The sequence below is a fragment of the Triticum urartu genome, chromosome 1A (assembly GCF_056163025.1).
Source record: "Triticum urartu cultivar PI428250 chromosome 1A, HENAU_Tu73, whole genome shotgun sequence".
Classification (NCBI taxonomy): Eukaryota; Viridiplantae; Streptophyta; class Magnoliopsida; order Poales; family Poaceae; genus Triticum; species Triticum urartu.
This window is the reverse complement of record NC_141873.1, coordinates 580116615-580132587: the sequence shown is the minus strand read 5'-3', so window position 1 is coordinate 580132587 and position 15973 is coordinate 580116615.

The window sequence follows — 15973 nt, the reverse complement described above, 5'->3', positions numbered from 1 at the left end:
ATGTTAGGATGACTCATTTCTGTCAAAAATGCCTTTATTTTCCTTGGCAATTTTACAAAACAAACCCTGGTCAGTTGCATGTCCACCATTCGACATGCAACAACATGGAGAGTAACTCATACCATCCAATTGTAAGGGGTAAAACGTGACTATAACTGAGGGGGGGATGTGAAGGCATGTGTTGTATGGTGCTAGTGGTGCTAGGGGGAGGGCGAGCGGTTGAGTTGCATTCTGTTTTCTTGGTCCACCGTATGAGAACAACATATTAAGAGGAAGACGAGGCTTGCTTTTTCTATTTAAAATTTTAATTCATGGATACTTTTAGAGCTGATCAAACATTAACTGAAATATGGGAAAATTTTAAAAAATAATCTTGAATTTTTTTGATTGATGAGCACTTTTAAATCCATGATTTGTTTTCAAATTTGTGAACATTTTTTTTCATATTCATGTACAATTTTAAATTTCATGAATATTTTTTAGACGCAAGAAAATTTTCAAATTCATGACTTTTTGTCTAGATTTAACATTTTTAAATTCTTGAACTTATTTTTTCGAATTTTCTGATTTTTTTAGTTTATGAGCACTTCTGAAATTCATGAACTTTCTTTATAGTTCATGTGAATTTTAAAAATCAACAAAAATTTATAAAAATATTCAATATTTAATTTCTTTTTATGTAGTTCATGTTTATCACTTACAATTGTCCCTATCTCGGCCAGCCATCCATTTTTCATCAGTATGTAGAAGGTTTAGAAATTTCTGCTGAATCATAAAGTAAATGGAAGCTCACTAGCTACCTGTGCATGCGCACGACTCACTACCATGGTTGTTTATATATGCACACACACGCTTCATCCGTTCAGTGCCTTACTATCAAAACCTGGAAATAAGCCGACACGTGGGTCCTGCTTCAAACAGTTGAGAGAATGGAATATCGGTCCAAAAACCATAAAAAACAAGGGACACAACAAGATAACACATCTCCAGTTATTTCACACTTGTTATTCACTTCCGATTCACTTATCATGATGAGGGAAGATATAGAAAATGCTAGCACTTAGAGGATAGTTTTGGATGGTTTCTGTGTTGCATTTGGACAACCAGTGAGCGAGGCAATATGTTCAATTTTTTCAGCCCCAATAACAATGTGGAAGTTAAACAGAGGTTTGTCAAATTCTCAATATTATGGTGGAATATGTTCAATTTTTTCAGCCCAAACCATCCCAACGTATTCATGAGCGTGTTTAAATGTCCCTCAAAAATATGCAAGGGAATCATTGATATAATTTCACATTACTGGTGGGCTGATGAAGAAAACCAACGTAGAATGCACCTGGTATACATGCACTAGCACCGAACTTCATCCGAGCCGCTTCAAAATCAACCTCTAGTCCTTGGTTGATTCAATGACATAGGGCTTTGGCGAGTAATGAAGTTTGAACAATTCTGCATCATTTTTAGCTGACGAGTTCTACAGATTATGTGGTGTTGTCCTACAGCTGGTTTCGTGAACATGAATCTGTCTTTGAACCACTTGATCGTAAAAATCCCAGGGAGCATTGGCTCCATGCACTCATTGGAATCACTTGACCTCTCCTGCAACCAACTCTCTGGTGAAATCCCTTCAAGCCTATCCAACCTAACATCACTAAGCTATCTGAACTTGTCTTGCAATAACTTATCAAGAAGGATACAACTAGGGGCTATCTCAAATAAGGGCCCAATACATCTAATACCAAAATAAAATTACAGAAAAATGATTATAGAACATAACATAATACTACCCCTGGGGGGGACGCAGTTCACCATATTGTATTTATTCAATAATCATTTATGATAGAGTGCATGTATCATCATCATCATCATTATTATTTGCATCATATAATCAAACTGTGGTTTGGGTCATTTATGATAGAGTATACGTATTTATTGAACCATGGCTATAGCCATGTTGCTCCTGTGTGTTTTCTGTTGGGATTAAATATGAACCTGAATGCTTTTTTTACATTGCAAATATGAACTCTGTTAACTCAATTGTTAACTCAATTTTGTGTTCCTTTGGGTTGTCTTTGAGACACATGTCAGGACAATGTTACTCCCTCCATTCCAATTCTAAGTTTGCATAAGTCAAACTTATACAAATTTGACCAACTTCATAGAAAAATTATTAATATCTACAACATCATATATGTATATGAATGGGGATTTTATTTACATGGTTCTTGGTGCACCTATTAAAACATTTTAAATCTAAAAACATTTAGAAAATCAAGTAAGTCTGAAAGTTTTTGGCGGCAAACATTTAAAAGGATAAAACTGTATGCTTCCTATGACCAGGTGTAGTTACTCCCATTTTTGTTTCGTATGTTTTTGCTAGTATCTATGGTACCAAACAGCATCTACGTGTAGTATGTAGTATAAGAATGTTTAGATAGCATATATAGTACTTTTTAGGTAGTATGTATCATATTTTGAGCATGCTCCTTTTTATGTATAAATATGTACATATTTCACAAACATAATAAAACTATGGGGCACTTGCAAAAAAATTAGACAATTAACTTTGGAATATCTTAGATATAGTACATGAACATACTAAAAATGAGGAGGCCACCACGACAGCAACAAAAGGAATGAATATTGCTAGTTGTGCACGGGCACCATGGTGCCCGTTTTTAAAAAAACATTTTTTACAGCACAAAACATTTCGAAACTTTTTGTAAACACACACACACACACACTCACGATATGTGCAAAAGTTCATTATATTTTACTTTCACACATGGCACATAAAAAAGATAAATATGTATTTTCAAATGGACCAGATTTTTTTTGTTTTTGGGCCGGAATTTTTTTTTGCAGCTTACAAATTGCATTTTTTCAAAACAAAATTTCATGGATCTGTAGTTAATACATACAGTTTCCACGGAATTATTTTCCGATTTTTATGAAACTTTTAAATATGATTTTTATTTTTTCCAAAAAAAGGCACCATGGTGCCCGAGCACACATACTTGGCACTTAGGAATCCTAGGCCTATAAGCAATGAGCGAAAAATCCACCTTGAATCTTCTGGTCTAGCTTGCGAGGCTCGGCACCTGTCCTCTAAAGGTGTCCCTTGTTTCTCACCTTTCATTTTTGTAAAACTTCCATCACCTGTCCAAAGACCTCTTGGCGTGTGTTAAGAGCTGGAATCTAGGATAGCGTCTATGCCTTGCTTCGTGCGAGATTGCTCCATTCGGAATTACTTGTCACAGAAATGGATGTATCTAGATATATTTTAGTTTTAGATACATCTATATCCGAGACAAGTAATTCCGAACGGAGGGAGTACCATTTATTGGCAGACTGTCCGACAGATGCACAGGCAGACCCTACTGGGCCGGCCCACTAGAGAATGAGCGAAGCGAGCGGATGTGGATGTGCCAGCGATTGACCACTGTAGCGACTATAAATTTGCATAAAAATCAAGCATTACCTAAGATCGAACACGAGACCTCCAGCAAAGAAGCACTTCATGCTAGCTCCCGTAGACAATGAGAGGTAGTGATTACGTAGCAGCGCAATCATATAAGAACCAATAACAACGCAGATCCTAACATTTCTTTTTTCTTTCCGTGTATTTGAAATGTTTTGTTTGAAATTCCAAAAAATGTTTTTGAAACTGATTTTTTCATGAATTAAAAAAATGTTCATGTTTTCATTTTTTTTGCAAAATTCAAAGAATGATCATGTTTACAGAACTTGTTCGCATTTTACATAAAATGCTCAAAACCTTTAGAAGTTCTTTGATTTTTTTAGAAATTGTTCATGTTTTAAAAAATTATTTGTGTTCACAAAAAATAGATTTTTGTAAAATGGCTGTTTAACGAAACATGAAGAATTTTCGCCAAAAATAATTTTCTCATAACGCCCACATTTTTTGAAATATGAACATTTTTAAAATAATTTACATTTTCTAAAACGGAGCATTTTTTAAACTCTTAAATTTTTTGAAAACATGAACATTTTTAGAAACTCTGGAAGAACTTTGAATACAGGATTATTTTTAAATTTGCGATTTTTGAAAAAGGAACAATCTTTGGAAACGTGGACGTTTTTTGAAAACATGAACATTTTTTGAATCTTCTGATCAAAATTGAAAAACCTGAACAATTTTTGGAAACACAATTTTTTTAAAACATGAACATTATTGGAAAATTGCGAACAATTTGGAAATCCACGAGTATTTTTTTGAAAGAAGTTAAATTTTAAAATGAACCGAAAAGGAAAGAAAAAGAAACATATTTTTTGGAGAATAAAGAACCAGGAAAACAAAAAAAAGAAAAAAAGAAAAGGAAAAAACCCGGTTCAGGAACCTCCTAGAAGGTTCCCGAAACCGAAAAAAGCCAGCTAGGAATCTCCTAGAAGGTTCTTAAAACCAGGATGTATGAATCGATGAACGGGCTGGCCCAGGTTTTTAAAACCTAGAAGGAACCTCACTTGTGAACGCCTGTGCGATTGCTCAACAACTTGACGCATCATGCGCCATATAGGTTTTTCCGTGTATGGAATGCTCGCGTACATCGCCAAATCAAACGGGCCTGACCCAAAATGTCCACGTGCAGCACAACATATACACGGTACATTAGTGTATCCGCATTTATATATTTTTTATATATCTTAATATTTCACAAAAGTATACATACATATATATTTCAAAAACTAAATTACTTAAATTTTAAAAAATATTGTGCATTTATAAAATGATCGTGCAATGTAAAACAAATTGTTAACACCACTCTTAAAAGATGTTGATAGCAATCAAAAGTTTGTTTCACGACTTAGAAAAATGTGGACGTCTTTTGAAAAATGTTAGTGAAATTTTCAAAAACTGTTTAATAATGTAAAAACAACTTTTTGTGTAACTGAAAAAACTGTTTCGTGCCATTCAAAAAGACATGTTCATCATTTTTTAAATGTTTATACAATGAAAATAATGCGAGTTGTTTCATAAAAAAATTGTTCATACTCCTCCGTCCCATAAGTGTCGCTCGTTTAGTACAACTTTGCACTAAATTTATAATAAACCAGCAACACTTATTTTGGAACGGAAGGAGTCCCATTCAGAAAAGAGATTTATATTTCTATGCCACTCCTTAGTTCTACTCAGTTTTGCTCATGGCCCTTAACATTCCTCGCTTTTCCCCTCCACCACTTGGCCCATTCTCACAAGTTCCCAAAGAAAGCCTTGCCGTCGGGTCAAAGTAGTTGACCGTTACCTCACGTAGTTACTAACGAGTGGGACCGGGGCTCTTATGACAGGTGGGACGAGGCCTCTTGTGGCAGGTGGGCTAGGGTATCACTGTTTATCGACAAAAATAGACCGACCCCGACCCCATTTAGCCGCCCCCACGCAGCCGTCATCGCCTTCGTTCTCCCGCCACCCACTCCGCCTACCTTCCTTAGGAGAGCTATGATGACATAGGTACCTGGTGCAGCGGTGTCGCCCTTTGGTCCATCGATTTGAGGAGTACTAGGTCATTGGCCATCCGGTAAGTATCAAATGCTAACCCTAGAAAACCCTAGTTCATCCCCTAGTAAATAGTCCCGAAATATCTTGTGAATATGCATAGAATTAGTTCATAGGGCCATTGGATTTAGCAAATTGGAATAATGATTTAGCAATCTGTGAACTAATTAGTTAGTTTGAACCTCCCTTGGTAATGATTTTTGGGTTCAATCAATTCTCTGCCAGGTAAGGAATGGAAGAGTTCTGCGCCGACGATGAGCTCTTGCTGGCAAAGTGCAAGGAGATAAGCTCCTGGTTTCCGAACCAGAAAGCTCTCATGATGCATGCGTTGAATCTATCGTTGGAAGCGTCGGAAGAGGAGGTGAAGCGAATGTCGACTGTAGAAAAATGGGTGCTTTCTATTGAAATTCTACTCTGGGCAATGAAAGAGGTGATGGAGGCATCAAATCCTCGATAGAGAGCTCGCTGGCATGAGTACCACTCTCGCCTCTCCTCGCTGAATCCGATGGCCGAAGGGCCAGTGAATTTGTGGATTAGTGAAGTGCTCGATGAGGAGACAGTGGATGGGGATACCAAGGAGGAGGAGGACAACGAGGCTGCAGATGAGGAGATGGAAATGGAGGAGGAGGCTGCCATTGACGAGGACCTGGGGGGTTTGGAGATCTTCAGACTGCCTGGGATGAAGAAGAGGAGGGACACCAGGGGGCTTGGAGATCGTCGCTTAGAGCCAACTAACAGTCATGGATCTAACGATTCATGTAGACGACGAGGTTGACCAAGAGCCCTTGGAGGCTGATGCCGGCCATGATCTGGCGCTGGTCACCTTCCGGGCCAAGCTGGACTGCAAGACTGCCCCAATAGTAGTGGAGCAGTATGAGGTCTCTGCTTAATTTGAGCAAAATGCTCAATGCTCCCACTGTCGCCTGGCTCGCCATCTTAAGCGTTTAAAGTAGATACTACAATTTGTTCCCTCTAGTGCCGAGGATCTGACATGTGGATGCCCAATGATGAAAACCGTATGTTTATGCGGTACTTTTTTATGCTGCGCAGAATTATACTATTATTTGAAGATGCTGAATTAGACTGTTATCTGAATTTTATCTGAATATGGTAGATTTTGGATTTCCTATGTCGAGGGGGGTTTGCATGTCGAAAACTAGTGGAACATGCCAAAAGTTATCATCAATAGAGCAACATGCCAAAACATACCAAAAATATAACAACATGCCAAAACTTAGAAAAAATAGTGCAACATGCCAAAAGTTACCCAAAATATAGCTACATACCAAAAGTTACCAAAAATAGTGCAACATGTCCAAAAGTGGTCCAACATAGCAGGACGTACCATGTACTCGCGGAACTACCAAAAAATGAAGCCAAACTTGCAAAACTACCAAAAATAATATAAAATTTGTGGTATTGGAAGTTTATGATTTTCCCCAAACTAGTGTACATAAGATGGCTCAATGAAAAAGTATTACAATTTTGAGGCTTTTTTCATTCTATTTGATTTATTTTCAAAATGGGATCAAATTAGGAAGGTTGACCATTCATACAAAATTGTTTTGGAATTTCAACTTTGGTTTCCCAAGTGCATATACCACCAATATTAAAGCCTAAGATGATATTTCTAAATTTTCAGGACCAAACTACATCACACTTGTAGTTTGAAATTTGAGCAAGTTCTCACAATTCACTAGAAATCGAGTAAATCAATGAAATATAGCAACAATACTCTGCCATTCATGAAATCTGGCCAGTGGGCATCCAATGTGGTATACTTTGGATGAAAAATGAAAAGGCCCAATTTTCTAAGTTATTTCAGGCACTTCTTTCACAAAAAATAATTTTTGGCACTTGAAAAAGGAAAAAAGTTTTTATAACAAGAAAAATCATAATTCCTATCACAACATTGTTCACAATGGAACACCCATAGTTGTGCCAAATTTGGCCTTGTTATCATGTACTATGCTATGGATGTGGCCATGGCCATTTGTCGCCTTGAAATCCATGCATGTTCATACTAGATAGGCCATTTTGTGAAAGTTGTTTTTTTCAAATTTGTAGTGTCGCAAGTTTGTTATTTTTCCCAAAAATAGTGCACTTAAGATGGCTCAATGAAAAAAAATTCAATTTTTGAGGCTATTTTCATCCTGTCCCTTTTTTCTTTCAAAATGGGGTCAAACCAGGAAGGTTGATCATTCATACCAAATGGTTTGTAATTTCAAATTTGGCTGTCCAAGGGGTTACACCACCAATACTAAAGCCTAAAATTACTTTTTTTTTTGTCAATTTTCAGGATAAAACTACATCACACTTTGTAGTTCAAATTTGAGCATGTTTTGATAATTCACTAGAAATTCAGTAACTTAATGAAATATACCAATAATACTCTAGAATTCATGAAACTTGGTCAGTGGGCATCCAATGTGGTCTACTTTGTATGAATAATGAAAAGGCCCAATTTTCAAACTTATTTCAGGCACTTCCTTCACAAAAAGTCAAGTTTGGCACTTGAAAAATGGAAAAAATAGTTTTCTTATAAAAAATATCATAATTCCTATGGAAATATTGTTTATAACGGTAACATCCATAGTTGTGCCAAATTTGACCATGTTATCATGGACTATACCATGGATGTGGCCATAGCCATGGGAATATGCCTTGAAATCCATGCATAATGTTCATGCTAGATAGGTCATTTTGTGAAGTTTTTTTTTCAAATTTATGGTACTGCAAGTTTATGATTTACCCCACAAACTAGTGCACATACGATGGATCAATGCAAAAGGATTTCAATTTTTAGTTTTTTTTTCATTTTGTTTGATTTTTTTCAATATGGGGTCAAACTAGGAAGGTTGACCATTCAAACCAAATGGTTTGGAATTTTAACTTTGGTTGTCCCAAGTGTATAAACCACCAATATTGAAGCCTAAAATGATTATTGTCAATCTTCAGGACCAAACTACATCACACTTGTAGTTGAAATTTGAGCAAGTTATAATAATTCACTAGAAATCTAGTAAATTAATAAAATATAGCAATAATACTCTGAAATGCATGAAACTTGGTTAGTGGGCATACAATGTGATCTACATTGGATGAAAAATAAAAAGGACCAATTTTCAAACTTATTTCAGGCACTTCCTTCACAAAAAAATACATTTTTGGCACTTGAAAAAAGGAAAGAATTAGTTTTTATTACAAAAACAAATTGTAATTCCTATGAAACACGTTCTCCAAAATTTTAACACCCATAATAGTGCCAAATTTGGCCATTTTATCATGTACTATGCCATGGATGTGACTATGGCCATGTGCAGATGCCTTGAAATCTGTGCATGTTCATACTAGATAGGCAATTTGGTAAAGTATTTTTTTTAATTTGTGGTATTGCAAGTTTATGATTTTCCCCACAAACTAGTGCACATAAGGTGCCTCGATGCAAAGGTATTTCAATTTTTTAGGCTTTTTACATTTTGCTTGATTATTCTCAAAATTGGGTCAACTAGGAAGGTTAACCATTCATACCAAATGGTTTGGAATTTCAACTTTGGTTTTCCCAAGCGCATACACCACCAATATTAAAGCCTATTTTTTTCAATTTTCAAGACCAAATTAGATCGCACTTGTAGTTCAAATTTGACCAAGCTTTGATAATTCACTAGAAATCTAGTAAATTAATGAAATACATAAATAATACTCTGAAATTCATGAAACTTGGTTACTGGGCATCCAATGTGGTCTACTTTGGATGAAAGATTTAAAGGCCCAATTTTCAAACTTATTTCAAGCACTTCCTTCACAAAAAGTCATTGTTGGCACTTGAAAAATGGAAAAATTTAGTTTTAATCAATTCATAATTCCTATGGCAGCATTCCCACTTCTACTGCACATATAAGGGCTCTATGCAAATGAATTACAAATTTTGAGACTTTTTTTCTTTGATTTGTTTTTCAAAAATGGGGTCAATCTCGCACTTGAAAAATTAAAAAAAAATAGTAGTATGCTCTAGTTTGGTCCTATAAACTGTGAAAATTATGCGACTTTTAAAAATACTTTTATTATAGTAAGGCTATCTATGTAATCTCTGCGAAGGGGATGCACTATCACTAGGAATCAATGCATCTCCTTCACAAGGCGAGCATTGGTGACCCTATTACAATAGAAGGAGCTTACCCCATCTAGACGTCCACGCGCCTATTTAAGATGCTCGGCGAGCCTCTTGGGCGGTGAGGTGGGACAAAACAACATCGCTCAATACAGTAGGGGAGGGGCACTGGGGCGACGCGCGTGGGCTGGCCCAGGTAGTCCCATCTGCATAAAATTGTTCGTGGTTCTGTAAAAATCCATTGAATTCACACATAATTTTCTGTACGATTTTAAAAATGTTTTGATCTAAAATAAAATCAAAATAGATTCAAATAAAAAGGAAAAACAAAAATAAGAGAGAGAGAGAGAGAGAGAGAGAGAGAGAGAAACTTACCTAGTAGCCCAGCCCACCTAGGGGAACCCCGTCTTCAACCTCGCACCTAGTGGCAGAAGAGAATGCGTCTAAGAGCGCTAGCTCCTACTTCACACCCTCGAGGCCTCCTTCACTCCCAGCTACGCCATGAGACGTGCATGATACTACTCGTTTGAACCTATCCACTATACATCACTTTCCCCTCTTCTTGCTCTCTCTCCAACCATGACCGAGAAAGTCATGGCCATGCTGACGTGAACCAACATAGCTATCGTGCTCTCCTTGCCTCACCACCATGTCCTTTAGCTTCGCCTCGACATTGTGAACCTCTACGGCGTAGATCGCAAGACTGGACGTGTAACGCCTCAGACATATCCGCCGGTGGTCGTTACTCTTGGCGGGATCTAGACTGGCCTCACAGATCAATACTAGTCTTTTCTGCGCACTTTGTCCTCACTCGTGCCCATGTGGGAGCAACTTCCCGGTCGGTCACCCATCCTGAAATTACTCCAAGCTGAGCAAGCTTAACTTTGAAGTTCTTTCCGAATGGGCTCCCAGAAAAGAAGGAATTCCTTATTGATATGAGTAGTCTATCATCCCTAATAAGCAGACTATCACATACGCCCCCACTCAGAGGAACCGACGTCCTTGTCGGGCCACAGGAACGTTTCCTCTTGGCACATACGTCTGTGCATCCAGTCTGGTACATGTGCCATGTCATGTGCCACGACAGGTCACAAACGTCATGAACAACATGACCGCGCACCTGTCCGCAAACATCTGTGTAACCGTGAGGGTCGGCTCTGATACCAACTTCTAACGCCCCGGACACACACGCCAGTGGTCGTTACTTTTGGCGGGATCTAGACTGGCCCACAGATCAATACTAGTCTTTTCTATACACTTTGTCCTCACCCGTGCGCACCCGGGAGCAACTTCCCGGTCGGACACCCGTCCTGAAATTACTCCAAGCTGAGCACGCTTAACTTTGGAGTTCTTTTCGAATGGGCTCCCAAAAAGAAGGAACTCCTTATTAATATGAGTAGTCTATCATCCCTAATAAGCCAGGCTATCACAAGACACCCTGAATCATCGCCATTGTCACCTTCTTCGTTGTGTGTAGCCAAAGATGCTGTTGTCGATTCGTTGCCTACAACCCATCCCTGAGCTCGCTAATGTGTTCAAAAAATGTTATGTGTGTATAAAAAAAATACAATATGTATTAAATAAGTCAACATGTATCTGCAAAAACCAAAGAAATCCTAAGAAATGAAAGAAAACTGATAAGATAAACATAAAAGAAAAAGAAAAAAATGCATGTAAGTTTCTAAACTAAAACCAGTCTACTGGGCCAACCCACTAAGGCGAGCCATAGGCGAGCGCTAGAGACGAGGCTATTGTATAAATCAGTTTGGGTGGAAATAGCCCCGCGGGAATCCGAACCATTTGAAGGAAACGAGTGTATTTCTAGTAGGGCCCAATCTTTACCTAATAATAAAACAAATTGAGTTTCTTTCGTCCGTCATGGCATTTTTTTAGAAAAGTCTCTTTATTTCAGAGAATTCAACCCGCAGTCCTGTTTTAAGTTAAATCGAATCGTTATTTTCGTATTTTACACAAAAGTCCCTGTCTTTTCTTGAAATCAACCCGCCGCTCGGATTTAAGTCACATCCGCACCGTTATTTTACATTTTTCGAAACCCCCCTGATGTTTTAGGTAATTCATCCGCAGATCATATTTAAGTCAAACACATGCTTTTTAAAATCATCCATATCTTTTAAACCGTAACTCCGATTTGAACATGTTATATATGAAATTTGATTAGAAAAATATGTAGAATATGAATATGAGATTATTTTTACCTCTTAAGTATTTTTAAATATTATTTTGGAATATATTTGAGTCAAACTAAATGATATTCTAAATTATTTGTATCTTTTAAACCGCAACTTTGATTTTAACATATTATATATGAAATCTTATTAGAAAAATGTGTGGAATCTAAATATGATGTTAATTTTACATGTTAAATATTAATAAAATATTGTTATGGAAGCAAACTTATAATTTGTAGCGCAAGATCCGTTTTTTCATATCGGCGATGATCCAGATTGCAAATAAACACCCCATTATAACCATATAGGGAAAAGAAAACATCGATAACTACACATGCATACCTCTCAAAAATGTCGCAGGGAAAAACAAAAGATTTCTCGTCGCGAGAGTGAGAGAAAGCGAGGGAGACAGAGAGAGAGAGGGCGAGAGAGAGAGAGAGAGAGGGAGGAGAGAGGGAGAGAGAGACGCCTTAGGATTAACCATATTCAACACACGTTTTTTGTTGTTTTGTCTGAACACCGAGGCCATCGCCGGTGAGGGTGAGAAGGAGGATAAGCGGCAACACAAATATGATGCCTCGCAAAAATAAAGGAGATGGACCTATTGTGCTCTTGAGTGATGGTTGTTGAGTTAAGAGCGTGTGTTATGTTTTCTCTCCCGTTACAACGTACGGGCTCTTTTGCTAGTAGGACCGATTGAAGGAACTTCCTAAAATCATGTGCTCAAGCGTTTCCTGAATGTGCAATCCGTAAAGCAAACAGATCAAGTCATTACCAATGTTGTACTGTAGTCTTTTGAGCATGTTGTTAGGGTTGAGGCGATCAAAAAGGAGCAATCAGCCAAAAACTCTGACCTTCATAACTCATTTGGATATCTGAATCCACCCAAAAGCCTGATATGCTACGATATCCCTGAAGCAAAAAAGTATAGTACCTGCACGTGCTAAATTCCATGGAGCCCCAAACATGATGCCAGAAATCATGCTCATCGGAGTAAGGAGAGACGTGCGTGGTGAGAGCATCTCCAGCCGCGCTCCCAAGACGCCCCCAGGCTGTTTTTTTAGCGCTGGCGCTGAAAAAATGGTCCAGTCGCGCCTCCAAGATGCCAAAATCCGCCGGATCGGCCCGTTTTCTGACCCGGCGTGCCCAGGCCGAACCCGGCGCACTGGGGGCGCTTGGAGGCGCCGGCGGAAGGGAAAATCGCCCGGGTCCCCACTGTCAGGCGAAAAGTCACACTGATTCGCCCCGTTTTCCCCTCTCCTTCCCCGACACCTTGCCGATCCTGGCGTCCCCAGCCACCTCTCCGCCGCCGCCGCCGCTATCTCGCCATTCCTCGCCGTGAAACAAAGAAAGATCCCCCCGACGCCCTCTCCCCTCACTTTCCCTGAGTTTCCGTCGCCGCTCCGGCGCCCGCCGACGAGTCTGCGCACGACGCCCGCTACGTGTTCGGTGCTTTGCCTGCCCCGACCGCGATGGACTCCGACGACGAGGAGGTGCTCGCGGCGTTGCTCGAGGAGGAAGCCGACGCCGCCGCCCAGGATGAAGAACACCTCATGGTCCTCGCCGCCCTGGCCGGCTTGCTTGCCGGCGATGCAAAGCCGAGGCGAGGCGGCTCGGCGCCGGGGCAACGGAAAGCAAAGAACCGTCATCGGCTCGAAGGCTATTGCATGCTCTACTCCGACTACTTCGCCGATGCTCCACTGCACGGCGACAAAGTTTTCCGGCGCCGTTATCGGATGGGCCGAAAGCTTTTCCTCAGGATAGTCAACGAACTCATGGAGTACGACAACTACTTCAGGTGCAAGAAGGATTGCACCAGCACATTTGGATTCACCTCAGTCCAGAAGTGCACGATAGCTATGAGAATGCTTGCATACGGGGCTCCAGGTGATTCACTCGACGACTATGGGCGCATGGCCGAGTCCATGATCATTGAGTGCACCTACAAGTTCTGCAGGGCTGTGGTGGCAGTGTTTGGACCGAGGTACTTGCGATCACCCAATGCTGAAGACACTGCTCGGATCCTGGCACAGAATGAAGCAAGAGGATTTCCTGGTATGCTTGGAAGCATCGACTACATGCATTGGGCATGGAAGAACTGCCCGTTTGCTTGGCAGGGGATGTACAAAGGTGCCAAAGGAGCTTGCAGTGTGATACTTGAGGCAGTGGCCACACAGGACCTCTGGATTTGGCACACTTTCTTTGGTATGCCAGGAACTCACAATGACATCAATGTGCTGCAGTGCTCTCCTGTTTTTGCCAAGCTCGTTGAGGGCCATTCTCCTCCGGTGAACTTTGAGATCAATGGGCACCAATACAACAAGGGGTACTACCTAGCAGATGGCATCTATCCGAGATGGTCAACATTTGTGAAGACTATCTCAAGCCCTGTGCCAGGAGGCAAGAACTCCCACTTTTCGAAGGTTCAGGAGGCTTGCAGGAAGGATGTCGAGCGAGCATTTGGCGTGCTCCAATCTTGATTTGCTGTTGTCCGGTACCCCACTAAGACTTGGTTGAAAGATCAAATGTGGGAGATCATGACTTGTTGTGTCATTTTGCACAACATGATCATTGAGAGCGAGCAGGAAGAGCTAGTGTTTGACACTGAACCATATTACAGGCAGGGTCCTCTTGCCCAAGTGGATCACCAGCTCCCTGCAACATGGATGACCTTCCTCAACATGCGCCAGGAGATCCGAGACCCACAGGTGCATCATCAGCTGCAGCAGGATCTAGTGGAGCACCTATGGAGGCTCAAGGGCAACACCTAGCTGGACGTGCAATGAAATATGAGTGTTTTTATTATTTGTGATGATTTTATTGATGATTTTATTTGAATGAGTGCTGAAACACGTCGAGCGTGGGCCGTTTTGCGCCAGAAATTGGGCCAATCCAGCGCCGAAAATGGGCTGAAAGCGCCGATACTGGGCCGATATCGGCGCCTGGGGGCGACCTGGGGGGGGGGGTGGCGGCTGGGAATGCACTAGCACCCAAGCCTAAAATAGCGCCAGCTCGCCCCCAAGCGGCGGTTTTCGGCGCGTCTTGGGGGTGCAACGGCTGGAGATGCTCTGAGATGCTGCAAGTCACACACCTCCTCACGCTTTCATGGAAACGGTTAGATGAAAGGCCTCCGAGAGTGGTGTCCTCATGCAGTACAAACAAATATGCTCAACGGGGAGTGTTCCATAGAAGATCATCTTGCCACAAGCCCTTCTGAAAGAGGGTCGTGGATCCATACTTACATCAGTCCGGGGGATACCCTGTAACTGGCACAAAACTACAGTTCACCATCAAAAGTTTTCGCATGGATTAGAATCATGTGGGACATAATTGATATATGTGGACCATATAAGTTCAACTCAGGGTAAATGCATTCTGTTGTAGAGCTTCTGTAAATATTTCATGAGGAGAGCATCACTTTGAACTTTGAGACTAATTACACCGAGGCCCCCGTGATCTTTTGGACGGCGTACCAAAATCCATGCCACAAGAGAATTGCGCTCCTCCCTGACTAGTTCTTGGTCTACAAAATCTAGAGTTGGGTTTTGTCAAGGAGTTCCATAATAATAATTTTTTTTGGAGGGCGGAGGGCGGCTTGAGGGTACAAGGGACATATATGGTCGGGGAAGTAATGACCTAGTTTAAGATGGACAACTTTCCTCCATATGGCATCAATGACATAGTGGATGAAAGTCGACATTCAAACCAACAGATGATAGGAATTAAATCCTAAACCGTTCGACGTGTGGTTCTAAGGAGGAGACAAGGATAAATGGCACTGAGCCTATCCCACAACTGAAGATGTCCGCGATAATCTGACTCAAGTGCTCATTCACATTTATAGGAGCCAGAGTAGACTTGTGGAAGTTGATACTAAGACCAATGATGCATAATCCGACCATATGTCTTTGCCGAGAGTCATCAGTGTATGGCTTGACCTCTTTAGCAACCAGCTCTCTAGACAGAGTCATCAATGTATGCCTCATAATCTGACAATATGTTTTGACAAGGGTAGGCAGGCATGCCAAGGATCGTGTCATCAGTGTATTGAATCATTGAATATTCCACTTGGCTAGGATAGGGGAATGGTAGTTGGACCCTTTCCTGGTGAAAATGATCATTGATTTTGAATTGTAATAGTTTGCTTGTGAGGACAAA